Source organism: Empidonax traillii, unplaced genomic scaffold (genome assembly GCF_003031625.1).
Source record: "Empidonax traillii isolate 1590-97213 ecotype Southwest subspecies unplaced genomic scaffold, ASM303162v1 scaffold1100:size221516, whole genome shotgun sequence".
Classification (NCBI taxonomy): Eukaryota; Metazoa; Chordata; class Aves; order Passeriformes; family Tyrannidae; genus Empidonax; species Empidonax traillii.
In genome coordinates, this window is record NW_020956293.1 from 20,949 (window position 1) to 29,129 (window position 8,181).

At 40.8% G+C, this 8,181-nt stretch overlaps 1 long non-coding RNA gene across 1 annotated transcript in view; it reads right to left on the bottom strand.

The window, feature by feature from the left end:
• The window catches only part of LOC114068622, a 14,660-nt gene extending 8,667 nt beyond the window's left edge, over positions 1 to 5,993 (bottom strand). The window contains exons 1-2 of the long non-coding RNA XR_003573630.1: positions 5,923 to 5,993; positions 2,565 to 2,631 (exon numbers count right to left, since the gene is read on the bottom strand). This is a non-coding gene — a long non-coding RNA (uncharacterized LOC114068622). The remainder of the gene's footprint in view (positions 1 to 2,564; positions 2,632 to 5,922) is intronic.
• Positions 5,994 to 8,181: the final 2,188 nt, after the last annotated feature.

Here is an 8,181-nt window from a genome sequence, read left to right on the forward strand (position 1 = left end):
GGAGGAATGGACATGCTTCAAGAAGGAAGTCCTGATCGCACAGGAACAGGCTGTCCCAGTCTGCTGAAAGGCAAGCCGACGGGGAAGACGACCAGTCTGGCTGAACAGGGAGATTTTAAAGGAAATTAGGGTAAAAAAGAGAGCCTACCAGTTATGGAAAAAAGGGCTGGCTACTCAGGAAGAGTTTAGAAATATAGTTAGGTCTTGCCAAAAGAAAATCAGAGAGATGAAGGCAGAACTTAAACTCCATCTTGCCACTTCTGTTAAGGATAACAAAAAGGGCTTGAAGGAGGACCCAGGAAACTACAGACCCGTCAGCCTGTCCTCAGTGCCTGGCAAGGTTATGGAGCAGATCATCCTGAGTGCAATCACACAGCACCTACAGGATGTACAAGGGATCAGAGCCAGCCAGCACAGGTTTAGGAAGGGCAGGTCCTGTCTGACCAACCTGATTTCCTTTTATGATCAGGTGACCCGCCTGGTGGATGAAGGGAAGGTTGTGGATGTGTCTACCTAGACTTCAGCAAAGCTTTTGACACCATTTCCCATAGCATTCTCCTGAAAAATCTGCAGCCCACGGCTTGGACAGGGGCCCTGTACTGGGTTAGGAACTGGCTGGAGGGCCGGGCCCAGAGAGTGGTGGTGAACGGTGCTGCATCCAGTTGGTGGTCGGTCGTTAGTGGTGTCCCTAGGGATCAGTGTTGGGCCCAGTTCTCTTTAATTTCTTTATTGATGATTTAGATGAGGGGATTGAGTCCCCCATTAGCAAATTTGCAGATGACACCAAGTTGGGGGGGAGTGTCGACCTGCTGGAAGGCAGGAGGGCTCTGCGGAGGAACCTGGACAGACTGGAGAGTTGGGCTGATTCCAACGGGATGAAGTTCAACAAGGCCAAGTGCCAGGTCCTGCACTTTGGCCTCAACAACCCCCTGCAGCACTACAGACTGGGGACAGAGTGGATGGAGAGCAGCCAGGCAGAAAGGGATCTAGGAGATTGGATTGACCGGCAGCTGAACATGAGTCAGCAGTGTGCCCAGGTGGCCAAGAAGGCCAATGGCTTCCAAGCCTGTATCAGGCATAGTGTGGCCAGCAGGACCAGGGAAGTGATTCTTCCCCTGAGCTCAGCACTGGTGAGGCCACACCTCAAGTGCTCTGTCCAGTTCTGGACCCCTCATTTCAGGAAGGATATTGAGGTGCTGGAGTAGGTCCAGAGAAGAGCAACCAGACTGGTGAAGGGGCTTGAGCACAAGTCCTATGAGGAGAGGCTGAGGGAGTTGGGGTTGTAGTCAGATGGGGGTTGATCTCTTTTCCCAGGCAACTACCAGTAATTCAAGAGAGCACGGTCTTAAGCTCTGCCAGGGGAGGTTTAGGTTGGATATTAAGAAGAAATTCTTTACAGAGAGGCTAATCAGGCATTGGAATGGGCTGCCCAGGGAGGTGGTGGATTCTCCGTCCCTGGAGGTATTTAAGAAGAGACTGGATGTGGCACTTAGTGCCATAGTCTAGTAACCACAGCGGATCAAGGGTTGGACTTGATGATGTCAGAGGTCCTTTCCAACCCATCTGATTCTATGATTCTATGATTCTGTACTTGGTACTGGTGATGCTGCATCTCAAGTACTGTGTTCAGTTTTGGGCCCCTGAATTCAGGAAGGACTTTGAGGTGCTAGAGGAGGTCTGGAGAAGGGCAATAGAGCTGGGAAAAGGTCTAGAGAGTAAGTCATATGAGGAGCAGCTAAGGGAGCTGGGGTTGTTTAGTCTGGAGAAAAGGAGGCTCAGGGGGGATCTTATCACTCTGTACAACTCCCTGAAAAGGGATTGTAGTGAGGTTGGTCTCTTCTCCCAGATAACAAGTAGCAGGATGAGAGGAAATGGCCTCAAGTTGCACCAGGGAAGGTTCAGGTTAGATATTAGGAAAATTTTTTCACTGAAAGGGTTGTAAAGCATTGGAACAGGATGCCCAGGGAAGTGGTGGATTCACTATCCCTGGAGGTGTTCAAAAGGCATGGGGACATGGCACTTGGGAAAATGGTTTAGTGGTGAACACAGTGGTGCTGGGTTGTGGGAACAAGCTGAGTCAGATGCACCTGCATTCAGTTAATTAGAATCAAAAGGGAACGTTTCAGCCTTGGAGCTGAGAAGGAATGTGTGAATCAAAACACTGAGTTTTCAAAAAGTCATGGGAATTCTAGTTAACTGAATGACAACACCAGGTGTTGTTTACCAAAAGAACCCTAATAAAAGGGGAATGCAGAGAAAGCTCTGTGGAGAATCCTAAAAACCAAATCATGGTGTGTGTGCAGCCTCATTTCTTCAGCGCCCATATTTGCCATACTGGGTTAATGGTTGGACTCAATGATCTTGGAGGTCTTTTCCAACCTTAATGATTCTAGCTGTCCAAACTAAACTTAAAAAAGTCAAACCATTTCATTTTTCATTTAAAGAAAAACAAATTCAAAACAATTAGATCCCACTAACCTGACAACCTGTGAATTTTATCCCACTTGACATGGTCTTGGAACTAAAAAGTGCAATATTTACTTAAAACACTTTTCCAGACTTACTTTTTTAGCTGATGTCCCAGCCCAAATCTTTCCTTAGTAGAGATCTGAAATACATCCACAGTTGGCACTACAGAAAAAGGATATATCATTGATATACAAACTTAAAACAATAATCAATAACTCATGATCATACAAGTCATATTAAAATACTCTGTTCTATCAGGACCTTTACCATAGGCAATGCCATTGAACAAATAGTGAAAGAAGACATGTCATCTCAGTCTATGAACAAATGAATACATGATTTGTAATCATCATCTAAGTGCCTGATGTATGAATTCCAGTGGCCAAGGATTACCTTGAATTTTCCTCAAGACTTGTCCTATTGTTGGTATATCCATATTTATCTGTCAGAAAATTGAAAGTGTAAGGGGTGAAGGTTGGAAGTCAGGTCCTGGTATTACTAAAATCCTTTAATAGCATTTACTAGATAGAAGGGGCATATGGATTTCAGCACTTGTTGAGAGACTCTCAGGTCCTCGAGGCAGGGCAACAGCCAACACATATTACAAGCATGAATAGACTTTGTATTAAATAAGGAAGTAATGACTATTGATGCCCAGAAAAAGGGGCAGGTGAGTAAAACTGCTCTGAGACAGAGTTTTAAGTCCATAAGCAGCAAGGTATTTATTGATTATCGACGACGCCAGGGAGATTTACTTGTTCAGGCCAGGTAAAAACTCCAAAGTGATTCAGTAAGAACGGATAATTTATACAATGTTTTGATCATGATTGCAACATAATTTTACATATTCATGTTATTGCATCATTTGATTACAATATTTATAACAGGTGGAGTTAGGGGCGGAGATTGAGGTGTGGTTTCCATTTTGAGGAATATTTTGGTGGGAGTTCCTGTTTGCCTTCATCCTGGGGGCTTGTTTTTTAATCCTCATCCTCACCTCACCTCGGGGACCTTTCGTTCTTTCTATTGTTCATGTGTTCTGATCGCTCAGCCTTAGAGAAACCTTTGGCTTTAGGCCTATATCACCTATTGAGATGTCACCTTGGCTCCTCTGGATGAGATTTATGGGACTGGGGTTCTTTGCCCAGTGTTTGTTGTGGTTCTTTTAAGGTCTGATGCCCTCAGAACAGGACAGAGTCTCCTTGTGCAAAATGCAGCTTACGAAATATAGCTTAAGGCAAATTAAAAGTGTACAGGGGGGGTAGGGGGCCCCCATGGGCCCACAGCAAAAGTGTCCCGATTAACCCTTCCTGCTTCACTATAGTAAAATAAAAAGGAATGAAAACAAGAATCTGGGGCTGATTCAAATTTAATTAAAAAAGGAAAATCAGTATTTTGAAATCTATATTATTCTAATCAGTGAGAAAACCAGATTTCATTCAGAATATCAAAGTTTATCCTTTACTTTCCCATTAATAAATTTATTTTTAAAATAAAATGCAAGATATATATATAATCTGACTCTCCAATTTCGCTTATTTTAAAGCACCGTGGATACCTTTCCTTTAATGTTATTTTTCAAATATAATCTCATCTTTTAATGACAAACTGATGAATTTTTTAAAAGGGACAAATATTTTGATTAGGGGTAGCAATGTCTTTAGATTGTCAAATTTAGGATGTGGCAGGGGGAGAATATTTTCAATATGAATCATCATACCTAGATCAGCAATCTTAAAATTTGATATCTAGATTACAATTGTTGTCTAAGCTCTACAGCCAGAGGACACAGGACAGTACCTCCAAAGGCTGATTCATCCTAATGTAAGACAAGTTTCTAAGGCACATGGGAGAAACTGCCCACAGGTACAATGATAAGATATTAATTAGAAGAATAACTATCTAAAATCAGGATATTAAACAGCTACAATGTAGTAGGTATACCTCTTGTGTTTTCGAGTATACTGCATTTCTGTTTCTTCTATCACTGAAAAGAAAGTACTCAGAGAAAAATGTTGCATAAAATTATGGCCCAATAGTCTCAAAACAACATAATTAAGGGAGAAGAGGAATACACAACGATTTTTGTTAGCACAAAAGATGTTGGATCTCATTGTCCTTTGGTAAATAAATAAACAAGGCTACAACAGCAGCTGAGCTCATAAAACCAGTAGCAGTGAAGCACTTGCCTCTGGTCCTGATCTTGCCTTTCTTGGTATTCAGGCACTCCCACAATCAGTCAGCTTCAGGACTGGGAACTAAGTTTCCTGTTTTAAACTTGTTAATGGTGTAGAAGATACCTTGTTACTTCTAATGTCACTAAATCATTTCATACTGCATACTGCTCTTTGTGCTTCACCCTCTCTTATTTGCTGCACTTTTTTATTTTTTAAATTACATTTTGATAGAAATATTCTGAATACTAACACTGCTACCTGCTATGTCAAATACATTTTCTAAGATCTGCATATTTACACAAAAGATTACAGCAATAAAATACAAAAAGACCAAAGTCAAGCAAAAAAAAAAAAAAAAAAAAAAAAAAAAAACAAACAAAAAAAAACCTGATGTAATGAAATGCTTATTTGAATGAACAGAATGTGGCTTATAGTTAGAATTGACAGACAACATATCCTATAAAAATACCTCATTGGGACAGATTTTGCTAAATATATTATGATTGGAAATATCGATTGATTTTCCAGAGGCAGAATTCTCCCACAGATACAAGCCTACACTGACAGCTTGCACTGGAAGCCTCCAAAATCAAGCAAGTTATGTTTCAAATGACACAGTTCTGTCTTCCCATTGTAAAAATATATCTGGAATTGACTCTTGCATACAGATGTTTCCAAGTCTTTAATCTCAGTTGATTCTTCATGAGTCTGACCATTTTTGCTCTCATGAGACAGCCTTACTCACATAACAACCAGAGTAGGTTGTCAACATTTAAAATTCTCATCCAAATTTAAAGATCCCCAGAGTACCCACAGTCACACAGAAATCAGAAGCTGGCAGGATAATTATCATGACCTGATTCTTCAAAGGTGCATGAAAAAGGGCATATGTCCTGCACAGATCTGTGTATGTATAGCTTATTGGTGATATCTGCATCTGTGAAGATGATCCCTGATTTCCAAAATCAGGAAATCATATATAAGAAAATGTTGATCTTTATTCCTTAACCCCTAGTTCCTAGGGGAAGCAGCTGCATTTCAAAGGATATCAAGAAAAGAAGTTCCAAAACTCAACCTATGAAAGTTTAAACTAATGTCCACATCATTACTGAAGGTCTAGCCATGCAAATATACATAATATCAAATTAGTAGGACTGCTCTCAGTGGTAGATTTAAGTGCATGAAGGATCAAAGATTTGGCAGAGCATCTGTCACCTAGTACATGGCTTAGATCAAGACACCATACAGTCACATGAAGAACACATTGGTGACTAACCTGGACCATTTAAGTACTGTGTAAGTGAACAGTGCAATCGCACTATTATAGGTTCTGTGCGAATTACATCCCAAGACACAGCAATCTCTTCCTAGTTCAAGATAAAAAGAAAACAACAGACACCATTAGTTATCATGAGGAACTGTTGCATTTTGTCAGTCTACCTTAAGGTTGTTATAAACACCATCCATCTATTTAGCCAGTCATGGAATATCTATTCCAACTTTAAACTTGATACACAGGACAAACTATTGCCTGCTAATGCCTCTAAAAGCATTGTTAGGCTGCTTCCAGTTCTTGAGTATGCTCACTTAAACTGAACACAGGTTTCTACACAACACTACATCTGCAATGCAGGCAGACGTTACCATCAATCAAGAGATATTGCTTCAAAGCTGAGAAGCAAAGAAGCAAATAAAGATGGAAAGGAAACTCATGCCATGACACAGGACAAAGGAAATGTTTGCTCCTTCTTAAGACTGATTACAATAATTCAAGGTATGATCAGATTTTCTTAAATTTTAGAAGAGCTTGAGAACCTATGTGCTGTGATGACCTGAGAAAATGACATACCTGTGCAAAAGCTAATGATGCCCCTAAAAGCAGTAATTTTCATTCTACATCTAGAGGACAGGAAGTTACTGCACAGATGAGGTGAGGAAATATGGAGTTACTGACAGCATAACTGTTATAGGAGCCATGCTGCTAGTTGACAGCACCACTGTGCTGTCTCGTCACTGAAGCCTCTCCCTAATCAGCTGCAGATGCTGAGAAGCACACAGGAAAGCTCCAGCCAAGGTCTTCCTCCCTCTAGGACTCTGTGAAGTGTTTTCACCTAACTAATGTCTAGGATAGCAAAAAAAAAAAAAGTATTTCATTTATATCAGTTAAAACATTTACCATTCACAAAGCATATTTGGAAGGAAATACATATGCAGTAAATAAAAGCCTACAACACATTTTAACAATGTGATCATAAAAAGAAAAAGAAAGAAACCTTTCCACTGAGTAGCAATCAATAATGTGACAGTCACTTATGAAGATCAAGTCTCTGAAAAAGCAAAGTCTCGATGGTTTTCTAGAGAGTCTGATGTATAGCAGAATTAAACGGGTATTGATGTTCATTATTTAACCCTGTGATTAAATTACTTACATCAAGAAAGCTAACATCAATACTCAGATCAATATCCACATCATCAATAGTTCCATATTCCCTGAAAGAAAAGAATTACATCACATTAGAGCTCTTTAAGACACTCCTCAGCCCATAAGTACTTATAATATTTTCTAAGGGTGAATAATGGCCAGTCTCTTCGCGAACGAAGAACCGGGGAAGGTCTTTACATCTTCCAGCCTGCGCACTGGATTTTTTTTAGGTGAGACACAGTGTGCGCGGAACTGAGCCCACCCTTTAATCCTGAGGTTCATCTGCTTCACTGAAACCTTCTTTCAGTAGATCTTGCTTAAATAGGCTATATCTTTTTTCTACTAATTCCTCAAATTTTCTTTTCATTGCTGCTATGTAAAGAAAATAATAATGGTCACATGCTGCTCCTATTTATGATCAAAAAAATGCTAGTTAATTTTTACAAGTATTTTAGACTAACAGGCAGCAACTTAGAATCATAGAATCAGAATATCCTGATTTGGACGGGATCCACAGGGATCGTCTAAGTCAAACTCCTGGCCTTGCAAAGGACAGCCCCATGAATCACACCATGTGCCTGAGAGTATTTGTCCAAATGCTTCTTCAACACAGGCTTGGTGCTCTGACCACTTCACTGGGGAGCCTGTTCCAGTGCCTGACCACCCTCTGTGTGAAGAACCTTTTCCTAATATCCAACCTAACTCCCCCCCAACACAGCTTCATGCCATTCCCTCAGGTCCTATCACTGGTCACCAGAGTGAAAAGATTGGTACCTGCCCCTCCACTTCCACTTGTGAGGATGTTGAAAACTGCAGTGAGGTGTCCTCTCAGTCTCCTCTTCTACAGGCTGAACAAGCCAAGTGAACTCAGCTGTTCCCTGTATACATTCCCCTCAATTTGTGTGCTTGCCCTTAAAATCAAACCACTTCCACATGCATACATCCACAAAAGAAACTTTTTTAAACAGCACTTCACAAGAAGTTCCTGCAAATGTGTGTGTTGCACTCATATAGTCCTGTTTCACCCTGAATGTAAAATTCTGAGTGTCCACAGCCTTGGAATGCATTGTTGCTCTATCTCATCTAGAACACCAGAGGAAGAAACTAAAGCCA